This window comes from Leiobunum rupestre, chromosome 9 (genome assembly GCF_980474605.1).
Source record: "Leiobunum rupestre chromosome 9, qqLeiRupe1.1.hap1, whole genome shotgun sequence".
Lineage (NCBI taxonomy): Eukaryota > Metazoa > Arthropoda > Arachnida > Opiliones > Sclerosomatidae > Leiobunum > Leiobunum rupestre.
This window is the reverse complement of record NC_143392.1, coordinates 41,234,056-41,250,903: the sequence shown is the minus strand read 5'-3', so window position 1 is coordinate 41,250,903 and position 16,848 is coordinate 41,234,056.

Here is a 16,848-nt window from a genome sequence, read left to right as displayed (position 1 = left end):
CCAGGACAAAGATTGGCAAATCTACGAAGAGAAACTCCGAGGGAATGGAAAAAGCCTTCGCAATTCCAGAGATAACCCTCCAAAGTTCGGAGATCCCGAAGTAGTAATTGAAATGATAGAACTGAGACCGAGGGTATCACTTCCCATAGGGTATCGTGGGGTTTCACTGATTCTATGCTGTAATGAGAGAACGGGGGCCGGGGAGGGATCGTAGGGTATCGCGGTGAGATAATTAATACCATATGGTCAGCGGTCCGTAGGGTATCAATTCTTCGTAAGAAAACATGGAGTGTAAGACCCTTGATTTTTGATGGGGTATCGTGTTATAAATACCCCATGGTAATGCAGAGATGACCAATATTTTTCGCGCGGAAAACCTACGTGGTATCAGGTTTTAATATATGAACGGGCTTGCGTAGCTTGTGAAATTAATGTGGTTATGTATGAAATCTTGAGAGTGATAATAAATGACACGTACAAAGTTCGAAATATACGTATAAAAAGAACGTCGTCCAAGCAACTAAGCTATCAGTGAATTTTAGCCATCCACTATTCCTACGAATACGCCGGAAAAATGTAAGTAAAACGTTATTAACATGTGACACTGAGGGTTTCAAGTATCATAGCAACTGTGATACGAACTGTGCCTTATTCAAAGCCCACAGAATTTCACTTTGGAGAAATAATACCTGAATGCATTTATTCTGTATAATCTCAAAATAAAATTTATTATCAGTGGAGTGTGTTGTTTTCTTCAATACATTTCAAGTACGCAAAATTAAGAAATTTAGTTTTGAAATACACTGTTAGTGGTTTCAGTTCATAGATCAATTACTCACCAGTACGCTATATAAGGCCATCTCTTAATAAAGGGAAATCATACCAGCTTCCTTATTCATTCAGACAGACTTAAAACTCATCAGTGAAAAATGAGCTATTCAAATGTAGACAAAAACGTGGCTTTGTGCATTCTACGATACACTGATTCAATCTTCTGACCCTGGCAAGAAAATGGTAAGTTTCGTTGTAAAAATCGTTCACGATACCAAATTTCATACCAAAAACGTTTCGAATGAAAAAGAAAACCTGATCGAAGTCTACGTTCCTTTCAACGCCGTCATGGGAAATTGGAAAAATAAACTGGGAAAGGCGTACGCACATATACTGGTATATATATATATATATATATATATATATATATATATACAGGGTGTTTTTTGCTTGAAAAAGTATTTTTTTTCAAAGACTATGTTTTCTATACGTGCCGGGGGACACTCTCTACCAAAATTGCATCTAAATCGAAAAATAATTTAACGTTTTTTGAAAATTTAATTTTAACCGCAAGAAAATTGTCAATCTGAAAATTGTAGAGCGTCACCGAAAACGTACAAATAGCGTTGACGCGAAAAAATAGACGTCTTTTTCACTGACAAAATACGACTTGAAAAAGTAACAAATTGGGCAAGCTAAAATAACTTTTTTTGAATTCCATTTTGAGAGTAGTGTAACTTTATGAAAGTCAAAAATTTGTTAATCTGGTGTTTAATGCAATAAACACCGCTGAACAATCGAGGAGACAATGGCGAAAAAGGTATTACACGATTTAATTTCGTAGGATGAAAAATGCTAATTTTTTGAAAAAACAAAGAGACATTTTATTTACCTACTTACAAACAAAATTTATATTTATATTTATTTATGTCGCAAAAATTCTAATAGGATTTTCGTCACCATCACCTTACTCGAAGCCGCCCGAACCGACACCAAGTGCTACTCCTCCAACAAAGAAAAAAACGTTCGCCCGAAGCGGTTACGGAGACCGTAGCAACTAAGACAAAAAATGACCTGTTTATGAAGCGGACCTAGACCATTTACAAGACTTGGAGCAAAGAGCGTTAGCTGTAGCAGCGTCAGTAAATATTTTGGATTCCGAAAGTGATTCGAGGTGAATAAAACTAATTAAATATATATATCCTTGTTAAATTTGATTTATTTTGTAATTTTTGTTAAATAATAAATTTGTGGTGCATAAAATAGCTGTATATTATTTAATAAAACAGTTTTAACAGATTTCTGTTTAACGAGATCCCTTGATAAGGTAGTTTTGCAAGGTCTGTTGTTCAATGACATTTGAATACAGTTGAATGAATTTCCAAGTATTATGATGGATAAAGGATTGGTACATTGCTCTTGAGTAGAACAAAATATTTTTGTTAAGGCAAAGGTATATTTTAAGAAGTATAAAAATTATCAAAATTGTGACAATGTCATTTCCGAGGAAGGCGAGGAGGAGGCTCTATCATGTTTCCATGTGACATTTGCTCGAAACAGTTTGCTAGAAAATGTACTATTAATCGACATATTCGTGAAGTTCACGAAGATAATAAGCACTCTTGCGAGTTTTGCGGACAATCGTTCGCGCGCCACGATTGACTCTTAAAACATTTACGTGTTCACGCGCATCATACTGAATTGACCACCCCAGATGGACTACATCTACTAAACGACCACCCGAAGAAATCAGAGATATTTGTGAACCTGCCGATAATTTTGATATTGAAGAAATTTCATTTTTGAAAAACGCCGAAGTAAGTACACGGTATTCTTCAAAGTTTATCCACACGGACTTTAATATATTAATTGCGGAAATTAAATATGGATTAATAAGGTTTCTGGAAAAACAATTATTTAAAAATAATGGTATGAAATGGATTATCTTCATTCGTGCTTGTTATCAATTGTCCATAATTTTACGATGTTTCTGACTTTTCTTGATCATTAAAATTTTTAAAAGGAACAGCTCGAACCACCAGCCGAATAAACGTCGATTAGATTTACTACGATCTTCAGTCATCACACGGTATCAGAAAAAACAAACGAACCGCCATGTTTGTTACGGTACGATGGCCAGAGACACTGCAGTCCGCAGAGCTACCACGCACTTATCAAAAAAGACCTGAGTTGGCTCTCCTTATCATTCCTTCATGGTGTCACAATAGTATTATTGAAGGGAGTGGCAAGCTGCGCACTTCGATCCTAGTTTCATTGTTCAACCCCCAGCCTGCGATTTAAGGTTTAAAATCCTATTTCCGACACAAAGTTTCGAAACCGTGTGGCCGCGTTGTTGAAGAAGTCATGCCTCTTTAACCGATGTAAACCGAGATGCTCAAACCTTTGAGCTGCATAATAGTCACAGCTACAGATAATGTGAGAGGTAGTTTCATCATCAGCCAGACAAGCCCTAGAAATTGGGTCATCATTGACTAGAATCAGATTTAAGTGTCTGTTTAGTTCGCAATGGCCTGTAAATAGGTCATTTACGAACTATATGTTCGTCTTACAGGAGACCAGGCTGCGTACCAGGCTACGGTGGATGGGTAGCGCAGGTTCTGCCCCAGAAAGGTTATTGTGGTGTTAGCAATTTAAATAATATACATTAAACACTGATACACAATAAAAATGCGACAAGTGGGTAAGTTTACAGCGACTTTCAATAACGTCGATAAGTTCACTTTCTGTTTGTACCGTACATTATCATCTGTGAAAACGTCTAATTTCCTTTCTTTTTAAGATATAAACGGACGATTTTGTGAAACATGGATTTTCATTTGTATCCAATGGACACTCAGTTGTGTTTCTTAGATATGTCTTTGCGTAAGTTTCTTTTTACAGTGATAAAAATTACAACAACAACAATGTTTTTCTTGTATTTACAGTTTCAGCAGAGATAATGAAGTCCAGTTGCTATGGTGTGATTTACAATTTATTGAAGACATTCCACCCAGCAATTTTTACAGAGATATTAAGCCTTTGATTTTATAATTAAAGCTTGTGAATGTATCAACAGGCCAACTGAACTTTACTGGTATACAACATAATGTTTAAAACTTGTTCTTACACTAAATGCCAATTGTCCGGTAATCAATTACTGGTGTGAACGGCTTCCTGCACTTGTTATTAGCCATAATCTTGTCACGTTTTCAAGTGTGAAAAGTTACAAAAAATAATTGAGAAATTGAGAGTTTTAATGACTTTAAGTTGGCATTTTTTTTTCCAATTTAAAGGAACATTCATTTTATTCGATTAAAATACGTGTGGCACCAGTATTCTCAGAAAATGGCATGCTTCAAAACGATACCTCATAATACCTAATTTCGAAACTTTTCATGGAAATTATTTAAAAAGTTGTTCCCTTCAATTTATTGGTAAACATTTTTGAAATAACCTGAAGGGTAGGGTCATTTGGCACACCTTAATGATGGGCACGTAAGACCAGTTCGGAGAAATTGGAGTCAGAACGAGAAGGAATGTTGTAAATAATTAATAGACGAAGAAAGGCAAAGGTACGTCGGGAATGAAAATATTAATAGAGTGAAGTGAGAGAAGAGTATCTCTATTGGTAAGCGCTTCACTAATTTTTTTATTGAATATAGAAAAATCCAGGTTCTTGCGCTATAAGATTTTCACTTTTGTTGAATATTTTTTATTATTTTCAAAGTTTTTCATTTTTAGCTAATTTTAACAGATTACCTTAAAGCTTTGAGTACTTTCATTAACTGTCATGAGTTTTCAATACTCAGTTAGCTTTTAATGAAACGATCGGAATCTATTTTTTTAGTGGTAAGTGGAAGAGCTTTCCTGCAACCAATTCAAAACTAAGCAAACATTTTTTAAAACCATTTTATTTAGGGTAGCGGAGTGGTTACCACTTCCGCCTCATGGCAAGATGATCTCGTTTCGATCCCAGCTTGTGGCACTGGGTCAAAAAAAAACTCAAAGCAGAAGAAGTTTTTATAAGCTTTCTTCAAACTTAAGGGGTTTTGCTCAAAGTTCTTTTGTTTCCCTTTTCCACTTGTTTTACGGTTATATAGTAGGTGTTAGCTCGAAAGGCACGAAGGGCTTGCTGCCACCACCATACCCGGACACTTAATTTAAAGGAAAGAAAAGTCGCTAGATGACTTGGGCACTTTTAGACTAGCTGATTACTAATAGTTATAAGAAGGAAATCAAAACAGCTGTTAATCGGTTTTGGAAAAAATGCCATTGTTAATGTTATACGGCCGAGGAAATTTAAAACGTTAGCACATAATCAATCGAATTAATAAGATCTTAAATATCAATCTTGAATAGAATAACTATATGGTTTCGATGCAGATATTGAAAGTAGACAAATTCTGCGAGCAAACTTCTTGTTCGTGCGTTCCCTGACTGCCAGCCTCGTGAACACTTTTACCCCGAGTTTTTTCATCGTCTCTTAGTCAATGATCTTGTTTTGGCTGGAATGGAACTCCACTCCAGGAAGAGTGACTCAATCTCGGCGTCACGGCCATTCTCACTCTGTGCACTCAGATGGTACACGCTAGAAGTTCTCTTCCTACCTTGGATTACATCACAGCCATGGACGTTTGGCTTCCCGGGTGTAGGTTTCTGGTATTCATGTCGCTCGGAGAATTCACTGCAGCTTAATTCATTGGACGATACCTACACAACCCTTCCAGTTCAGTGGGTAAAAATGTTTTTAAATAAATCATCTGGGACTGTCTTGTTGGCCCTTAACCGGTCAGAGTGTGCAATAACTGTTGGCTTTACCGGGGAGTCAAGGTCCGGCTCTTGTGGCGCACTGGGAGAAGTTAGCTCTGGTCAAATGGTCCTATCTCCACCTCCGACTTTGGTCAGGTAGTGGCTGGAAACTGTGCTTCGGCTCAGGCTAACGGAGAGGGTCCGTGCAAACTGGCCACCTCGGCGGATTGGGTAGCCTGCTGTGGGGTGGCGGGTCTCCGTATGAGGGCACGGCAGTCCTGTTTCCCGGCCTTTTGGAGTCACACCGGGATCTCTGGTGCCAGCTGTGCCGGGTTACTTGGACTGATGTGTGCTCGTCGTTCCTATTTAGGAGCCCTATCCAAAGTGTTTGACTCTCTACCTACGTAGCTAAGGTGTCGGCTAGAGTTGCTATAGCATCCACTCTTAATCCCACTGCTGTGTGCGAAGTGGGAAATGGTCCACCCATTGCTGCACCTTCTGCTGTGTTAAGTGGCTTGCGTCAAAGGTGCGACCATCAGTAGTAGAGTACTACTACCCATGCTGTATTTGTCATTTGTCTGGGCTAGATGGACGCTGGAATAGGGCACTATGATGATAAACATCCGGTGGTATGGTCTCCGTTACTAGGTACACCGGGATAAAATTCTGACACACTGACTGTCTTGTTCTCCTCCCAAGCTACGGCTTTGGTTGTTTAAAGAAAACCCATAGTTTATCCGCTTATAACAGCTTTACCGATACCGATAAATTTGTTCATTACAAAATTTTCTATATAATTGTCTAGATGCCTTTTTGAAAACTGCGAGACCAATTTGTTTTGCTAGTGAATTATCTTCCGCTATTTAGTAAAATGATTTAAAAAATGAAAAAAATTGCTCTTATAGATAAAACTGTTCAAGTTGGAAACTTAAAAAAAAAACCAACAAGTTTTGTATGCTCGCAAAATTTAAAACTTGAAAAAATAAGATGACAAATCAGGTTCAACGAATGCAATGATGAAATAACTAGTAGAGTATGACGACTGCTTCTAGTTGAATAAAATGTCCAACGTATTCTGGCATATTTGAAAATTCTTAAATGAAAATTAAATAATTTTTCATTTCAATTCGACTAAGTTTTCCTAATTTATTTAGACTATCGAGAGTTCAAAACGAAAAAGTACCTGATATATTCGTCAAGCGAAAACCTATTAGCTTAGTAAATTTACCGTGTTGTTTTAAAAATCTGAAAAATTTCATTAATTTGAACAATAATTAATCCCAAATATATTTCCAGTTCAATGTCAACGTGCGCTAGTTCATTTCAATAATCTACTCTACCTTAGAGTTTCCTTAAACAGGTGTTACTTTTGTATTAAGTAGTAATCGTAATCTTAAGACAACGGTAGATGATTCATTCAAAGTTCTTGATACTTTCTTACGTCTGAATCTACTCTATTAAAAAATATGCTATTATTGCCTGCTAAAATGTTTTTGATGGTGATGTTTACCACTAGTTCAAACAGGCTCAAAATACAACGGCTTTCGCATTTTTATGCAAAGTGGCACTTTTGTAACCAAGATATGAAGATATCCGAGCACTACCTACACATATTGTCATTCGTTTGCTTTAATTCCTTTCATATATCTAGGCTCGTCATCGGGTTTTGTTTGGCCCCATAATTAAATTCCACACCCGTGCCAGATCCGACTCGACCGAAAGAACGACAAAGTTATTTGAAACAGTATATTAATTTAAAAAAATGGGTCATTCAAAGTGAAATGCATCAGAGTGGATGTCATAGCTCCACCGATTCTTACATGGTATTTTTTGAAAATTACCTTAAAATATTCTGAGGGGAGGGTATAAAAGATGCACAAAAATAGGATATAAAATAACCTTCTGAAAAACTAACATCGAAAACAAGCTGTACATTTCATGTTTGATAGCAAGAAAGTCACACTTAAATGGTTTTAATTCGTAAACTAATATTTCCATTTTAAGGACACATTTACCATTACCACAATAACGAAAATTTGGATGACGTTGAAAATGGCTTTTAAGTTTCCGGAACTGGGAATATCAATATTTTTATCTATTAATTGTCTATTGATCTTTGTTACCATTTTCAATATTCCTTTCCATAATGTCTTTTCGCAAATCTGTTGTTTGCGAGATGGTTCGGGTGACTAGCTGTCACCAAAGCAAAATCATTTATTTTAAAGCTTTTCACGTGTAAGGTGTAATTATCGTATTATTTGAAACTAAAGAAAACCTCAAAATGGTATTTGAAAATTGACTCGCCAAGCAGCTTCCGTATCCTTACATTGAACATTAGACTTTGAACTGAGTTATAGGATTTGTTTGACTTTTTGGCTTCAATCAAAGCCAAATAAAATTATGCAATTGTTATATTGGAAAGGTGCGGAGCATAGTTAAATTGGAATTTGACTTTATTTACCCATTAAAAAGATAATTAACAGTTATCCTATGACATAAGATATTTCGAGTTTAAATGTCCCTGTTAAGCCTCTGGTCATCTATTTCGACAAAAGGGTTCTTATACATTAAACAAAAAGATCTACACTTCGTTTTTTTGTTTCAAAGCCAATCAACTTTAATAAAATGAACTAATATTCTAAATTTATTCGTAAACCAGGATGTTTTATATTTTTCCAAACCGTAATGGAATATGATACATTTTTGTAAAATAAAAATTAATCATAATAATTTAAAGGCAACATTTGTTTCACCTAAGATAAGATACTGCAACTACTGTAAAACCCTTGCACAAATCAGAAATTTGATTCTTAATTCTTTTTACCTCTCCGAGGGGACAAAGTCCCCTAGGAGTGGTTAGATTTAACTCAGTTTAATTGGGTATTTCGTTATTGTAATGGTTATATGTAGGGCGTGAATATTGAGTTTGTGTTATGACGGTTGTGGGTGTTGAGTTGGTTGTGTTCGTGTTATGATGGTTGTGGGTGATGAGTCAGTTGTGTTTGTTGAGTCTGTTGTGTTTCTGTTTGTTGTGTTTGTGTGCGAAGTGAAAATTGGTCCACCCATTGCTGCACCTTCTGCTGGGTTGAGTGGCTTGCGTCAAAGGTGAGACCATCAGTAGTAGGGTTCTGCTACCCATGCTGGATTTGTCACCTGTCCAGGCTAGGGGGACGCTGGCGTAGGGCACTATGATGATAGGCCTCCGGTGGTATGGTCTCGGTTAATAGGTACACCGGGCTATAAATTCTGACACACTGTGTTTGTGTTTGTACGGGCGTTTTCTCTTTAACTTCTTCTTATTGACTTTTGGGACGGACCGAGTGCTGAGTGTTATGACAACCTCTCAACGTCCAATGGCAGGGTTTCCACAAATTGGTCCCCGTATTCGTCTTAGTATCAATTTGCGATCTATTGGCGCCGGCCGGGAAACAAACCCGGGTCAGCTGCGTTTAAGTGATTTACTGTAACCACTGAGCCACCAACGCTTGTTAAGCTATGGTGTTTTTTAAGCTATGGTGTTTTTCTAAAACAGCTTTGGCGAAAGTGTTTTAAACAGTTTCAAAGTTATTATCATTTTTCCTGTACCATTTTGTTTTTTTTTGATATGTATAAAATTTCAAATGTGGAAATTGATCAATTTAGTTAAATACGATCGTCGTCTGGAATCGAACCCGGGACACATTCTTATGACGCGGACGTTTTACCGATGAGCCATTGACGGCTACATCTCTAAAGTTTCAATACCAGTAAAACCGGGATAAAAATAAATGTAATATTTGTTTGGGTGGGAAGATTATAAACACCTTACGTAGATGTTTATTTTGATTTTGTTTCTGTTACGTTAATTTTTGATATTGCCTTGGGTGTAGCATAACGTTACTTCAGCGTATTTAAGTTGTGTGTGACTTTGAAACAACGCTAACTTTGTTATAAATAAAATGCTTCAATGTATTTAGCATCACATTGCTTTATAACTTGGCCATTAGTTTGAAACTCTAAGCCGCAACCTGATACATTTTAGATGCACAGAGAATTGGTGCCATTTTACTAGCGCACAGCTCGCGTAGAAATATCAATCTTAGCGGAAGAGTATATTTTTTTACGTATGAAATTTTAAAGGTCAAATCTTGTTTTAGCGCAGTCAGCAGAGATAAGAGGGTTAAAGGGTTGAACATGTGGGTGATCGACTTTGTTAGTTTTTTTATATTTATTTACGGGTTTTCTTATCGTCTTCAACATAGTTGTAATAATGCAAAGGCGTTTATTTAACGTTTATTGAAATACGAGCTGTCGTTTAGTCAAGTGGCTCTATGTGCTTTGTTGATGGTAAGGTTTTTGCATCTTGTTAATACATTTTGTATGGATATTTGGAAATCTACGATTCCTAATGTAGTCATGGATTTCCGGGGTGTGTGATATTGGAAATTGGACGGCATTGGTCTTTTTCATGCGGTATGTGTCACAACGTCAACTGGAAGTCTACGAGTCGTCCACTACCAGATGTCGAATATAGCTATTCTACGGTATCTTTATTAAGGGCGATTGTTGAAATAATATGAGCGTTAAAGATGCGAGAAAAATACAAATACCCTCTGTAGATATTTCTTTTATTAAAATTTGCTTCGTATTATATTCAACTGATAAACTTGTACTGTAAAAAGGGTTAAATTCAATTGTGCATTGTTTTGGTACGTCTAACGCACTGTTGTAACTACTTAATTTATAATACTATTAATAAATTATAATCGGTTGTTTCGTCTCAATTATTTTAATTATAATTAAAATTTTATACCGGGCGGGATAGGACCGGGTTTACGGTTTTAGTAAATAACTATGAATTGCTGAGATATTTTTAAGGGTCGTCTCGAGAAATTAATACCACTAGGGACAATTCTTCCAAGGAGATGTATATTTTGGCTTACCAACTTGTTTTAAAGAATGTGCAGCGTTTTCTTGTGAAAGATCAAAATTAACTTATTATCATTGGACAACGTTCAAACTCTATATTTAGTAAAGACTTCTCGATTCAATCTTTGCGTTCCAATGGTTGAAACCGATCTTTAAAATGACTTGTGGATAGACAGAGCTTCTTGAATTGATTTTTCGAATGAGCCTGCTCTTTACTGTTTGTTTTATTGTTACTATTTCTATGCAATGGCAAAAGTTGCAAAAAGGAATGTACTAAATTTATACACGAAGACTTAATAAACAGGATATACCAGCTAGCTTCTACTTGCACGGCGCTTTTCTTAAATATTCCTGGAAACTGACAAAAAAAAATATATAAATTAAAATGGAATTGATGTATTTAAAGACAATTAACTGAAATAATTGAAAAAATATCACAAATATTATGTACTCGAAATCTTCGCCTTAAATGTCAACTGCAATATAAAAACATTTTAATAACTATTTAATTAAGAAGAAATATAAATTTTAGTATTTTTTGAAGATAAACTTGTGGCATTTAATCGTGAAGAAGTAACTGCAGGCTTTCTGGTCTGTGCGATCCCTATACCATAGAAGGATGGATTTATAACTAAAATAATTTAACATTTAGAAAGCGAGGTGGAGCTCTGAAAATGCTTTTCACAGATATGCGGGTGGTCGTATCGTTTTGAAAACTGTTAATTAAATTTGTTTTTACGTCTGTTTCTATTCAGTTCTTTCCCCATACTAAATAATTATACATCAACGACCTAACAAATATAATCCCCCCTAGATTGTTAACTCTATATGCCGATGACACTATTATCTTACTAGAAAACCTTTGTCTGAAACTACTTATATCAACTACTAATAAATACTTTAATCAATAATTGACTTAATTAGAATGGTCTAAAATTAAATCAAAGAGCCTGGAGCTGATAAAAGCGAATTATGTATCAGGCACGGAGCATCAGCCTCAACATTCAATGATTTTGAAGGTGAAATTGGAGAGTTAGATCGAGGGAGAAAGCTGATTTGTTGAGAAGAGACATTTGAATTTATTTCCGTTGGCAACGGCGAATTTTCGCCATCATTTTCGAAGATTTCAAAGTCTTCCCTTGGCAAATGAAAAAAATCATTGGCAGATGCCAAAGCAGATGTAAAATCTAATGCCGGCGATTTGTCGTATGTATGAGCTTCTATACTGGCGAAATGACCTTTAAGGGCTTTCCATGCATCGAACAATGGCTCCGGAATGTCGTAGTTTTCTTCTTCCATTACCCTAAACTCCTTAACCTTCTCTTCACCCAAGACTGCTTCGAGGTTTATAAGTACTTGCTCAAATTTGGAACATATATTGTTCGAAGTAATGTCTTCATCATATGGATCGTCAAAAAGCTCTGATGGCATCAGCTTGGTTTCGTCTATCGCAAACCGGTTCACCGGAAATATCCCACTAGCCCGAAAGCCATGAACGATAGTGCTGGTGCTAATAGTGTTTTCCCAACATCCTTGAAAGACTAGATTTAATCGCCTTATAGACGGAAACATCGAGAGGTTGCAAGATGTGGGCGGAGTGTGGTGGTAGGCAGTACAATTTAATTCCATTTTCTGGACACAATTTACTTGTGTCGAAATTTACGTGGCTTCTATGTCCATCTAGCAGCAGCACCACGGGTCTAGCTGGTGGAATACATTTGAGAAAGTGGTTTTTGATCCATCCCTGGAAAACCTCGGAAGTCATTCATCCTGACTTTGATAACTCGAAACGTTACCCTTCAACTCCACCTTCCAGAGGATTGTGGGTAAGACGTGTCCCGCTAAAAATTTGGAAAGGCGGGATAGTATTCCCAGACGCTGACACCGCGCACATAGCCGTTATTTGGGTCCGAGTATCCCCAGCGATTTGAAGGACGTTCTTCTGATCTTTGGACGCGAGGGCTTTCCCGGTTTTTGGAGACACACAAAAACCGCTTTCGTCCGCGTTCCAAACACGGTCTCCACCATGGTCAAGCATCCCGAGCTCGGACATAAATTTATGATAGCCTTGAAACCATCGAGTAATTGCGGTTGGCGTACACGCAGTGGCTAGAGAAATGTGCAGGGGCTCCGCTGTTCTCAACTTGATGTCAGGGTGCCTTTTTAAAAATCCTCGGAACCATTCTTTTCCGGGTTTGTTGTCTTTAAAAGGCGTTTTTCTTCCTTCTCTTTTAACCATATCCCTCACTTTATTGAGAATTTGAAATTTTACGCGGCCATATCCAATTTTTGACATTTTGATAGCCCAATTAGAGAGATCTTTTTCTTCCTCATTTCCGTCCAACTTTTCAACTTTATCAGCGAGCTTTTCGTGCAAAGTAGATTTCGGAATATTGTAAAGGGCAGCTGCTTTTCTTATGGAAATCCGTCCATCACGAACATCTTTAAGGGCCTTGACAACGTCTGTATCCGTGTATTTTAATTTGTTTTTACATCTGCCGATGTCGCCACGAAGTAAAGAAATAAACGAGGTGCATTTGTGAAATCTTAGTTCTTGAAAAGGTATTGTAGTTTATAACAGTGGTCAAATCAAATTACGTAGGCTTACCCTAGCTATACACGCATTGGTGTTAGTGAGGAGACTAGGAAAGAAAATTCCAGGACTATGGAGAGGGCGCGAAATCCCCAGGGCCCGGGAGAAAATAATCCACGATTTTAGAATCCATGGTGCAAATTAACAAAATTATAAATACTTTTATCGTCTTGAGGGCAAAAAGTTAACAAATTATGAATATCAAAAAGTTTTTTTATCAAGAGGTGATACAAATCGAAAAGGCCTTGAATAACTAGGAATTTAGTGTACAAACCCACTTGTGTGTAATTTTAATTGCACTAAATTTCCATCACATTCTCGACCCCTTTCAGATAGTTTGCCCTTCTTGATGGATTTCTGGCTACAACACTGTTAATACGGTATTTCTAAACTGCAGAATATTTCATTTAAGACCACAATTTAAAAAAAGTTTATCCTATTGTATTTTAATAATTGTAGGTAGGCACCTAAAATCTCTTAAACTCTGTAAATAAAAAAAGTAAAATTTTAATGTTATAATATTATGATTTTACGTTTTTTATTTGTAGCTCACTACGTATTGGGGTAAAAATATGATTTTTCTTATGATAATAAAACTAAAATAGATTAATAAGTCTTACCTTGAGCGTCAATTTCCATTTTGAGGAAATATCTTGAAGAGATCTCAATCACGAGGCTTAATGACGAGAAGTTTTTAAAAACGCGTCTAGTTTTCGAATTTTGCGCGCTAGTCAGTGCTTCCACTTCCAGAAGATCATTTTACCCAGACATAAGCTGAAAAATACCCACTTTTACCTTTTCCAAATTTAAAAAATACCCTTATAATTCCCACAAGAATCAAACAATAAAATACCCACTTTTACCCCTTTTTAATTTAAAAAAAAAACCTTAAAATTCCCATAAAAAACACCGATTTGAAAAATGTAGTATAATTATCACAGTTTTTTCTCTACTTTTTACAAAGAAAAAGACACTAATATTAATGGTAGGTATGCAATTCGCTTACTAAGGGACGAAAACAATATTTTTGTCTGCTCCAATCGGCAAAGCTGACAACAGAGAAAGAACCTAAAAAGGTCTCGACATAAGCAAAAGCAGTTTTTCACTTACGGCCAACTTAGTTACACTTTGTCAAAAAGGGAAATTATATTTCAATATTTTTAAATAACCTTAAATTTTCCATGAAATGTTCAAAATACCCTCATTTTACCCATTACCCTCAATCTCGAAAAAAAATCCCTCTCGAGGTCAATTTTACGCGAAAAAGGGTAAAATACCCTCAAAGTGGAAGCACTGGCGCTAGTCTGGCACCGTTAAGAAAGTCGTATTTAAAGCTGCGTTCCCGAAAAAGCGAAGGAGGAGGAAGGGAGTTCAAAATAACGCGTCGTCCGCTGGTAAAATTCGGGAAAATTTACGGTAGTAGGATCCCGGTAAATAGCATGCTAAAGCGTCTTGATTAATTTCACTTTATAGTGACGTATGAACGAGTAAACTTTCTAGGTGTCCGGAATTAGCTGCGTGGTAAAGGTTTGTATAACTAAGCGTAATTAATTAAATTATAGGATAAAATAACCCTAAAATGCTTATTATATTGGGTTAAAAGTTGAAGTTTCAGGATAAATAAAGTTCTTTCGCACTAGTTTACTGTGGAAGAAATGAGAGCTTATTTCGAGAGGGGTGTGGGGCGGAATTCCCACAAATGTACATAAAATTAAATTGGCTTTTTTGGGGTGTCGTTTAATTTGAATAATATAATCCCTGAAAGGATTCACACGACTTTGAAATTGTGTTTTATCTATAGCCCGGTTATCGGGGCATAAAATACACACTTTTTGAAGACTTACAGACCGGAAAATTAAGAATAAACAAATATAAAGAAAAGTGTCCGGAATTACAAGCCACCACCCTATATTAATAATTACAAATTAAAAAATAAATTATAAATAAAAAATATATAAAAAGCTGCAAATTAAAAATATATTAAAATAACAAATTAAAAGTAGGTATATTAAAATTCCAAATTAAAAAATATAAATATAAATATATTAATGAATATAAATATTTTAATAAATATAAATATAAATATATTAATGAATATACATATTTTAATAAATGTAAATATAAATATATTAATGAATATAAATATTTAAAAATATAAATATTTAAAAAATATAAATAATTTTATAAATATAAATATTTTTATAAATATAAATATTTAATAAATATAAATATTTTAATAAATATAAATATTTAATAAATATAAATATTTAAAAAATATAAATATTTTTATAAATATAAATATTTTAATAAATATAAATATTTTAATAAATATAAATATTTAAAAAATATAAATATTTAAAAAATATAAATATTTAAAAAATATAAATAATTTTATAAATATAAATATTTTTATAAATATAAATATATTAATGAATATAAATATTTTAATAAATATAAATATTTAAAAAATATAAATAATTTTATAAATATAAATATTTTTATAAATATAAATATTTTTATAAATATAAATATTTTTATAAATATAAATATATTAATGAATATAAATATTTTAATAAATATAAATATTTAAAAAATATAAATATTTAAAAAATATAAATATTTTTATAAATATAAATATTTAATAAATATAAATATTAAGGTAAGACGTGTGCTTTTTGTCTGCGCTCTTTTTGGTCTGCGAATTTTTTAAGCCTAAGCCGTTTATTTTTACGGGTATGCTTTTACGACTTCACGAAAATGGATGATAGAGATAGAACTCGGTATCAGCCGAGGGAAAATTCAATTTACAACACTAGTTATGAAAATAATAATACAAGATATATTACTCACCATGGTCAACCAAGAAACCAACCACCACAAGTAACAAGAGAACAAGGTATAATATTCACGGGGATTCAAAAAATACCAGCTGAAGAACACGCATTAGCCATTACTCAACAATTTCAAGGAAGCTAGGTACTGTACATTTCTAGAATGTCAAATAATAGAATATCCGCTAATGTAGAAACAGCGGAATTGGTAGACGAAATTGCAGAAAAAGGGTTTAATTTTAGAGGAATTCACATAAGTGTTAACAAAGTAGCTAAACAATCTATAAGGGTTGTTATATCAAATCTACCGCCATATATTCCACATAATGAAATTAGGCCTTATATTGAAAAATATGGAAAAATAGCAAGCGATATTAATTTTATTTCGCTTCATTCACAAGGAAACTCGTTATTTGACACATACATTTAGAAGACAAGTTTTCATGCACCTGAAAGATAGCCCTACGGAAAGATTAACAATAAAAGTCGAAAATGAAACCCACGTGATGTTTATAACTGTAGGAGATTTATTTTGTATGCATTGTAAAGTGTAGGGTCATACTAGTGATAAATGTTTCGCTCTTAAAGAAAAACTTGAAAAACAAGCTAATGAAGGCGAAAATATCGCTGAAAACTCTAATATAGATAATGAAAAATTAATTGATCAGCCACCAGAAATTCAAAAAATTATAACCAATAGTTCAATAACGTCACCGCAACTTACGCCTAATAGAAACTTAGTCTTCGAAAATAATACGTTAAAAAATCAAGAACACGGAAATTTAGAAACCCCACAGAGTAAACGAAAACGACCAAATAGCCCGAAAAACGCTATAGCCGATTGGTCGGAGATAATTTCCTCACCAGAAGAACAATATTATTCCCCGAAAGAAAAATAATCGAAAACCCTAGAAGAATCATAAACAAAGAAGACAGAAAATCAAGAAATCTTTTTTAATAAATTTCTAAAACCAGTAGCGCCTTTTCGCCAATGGA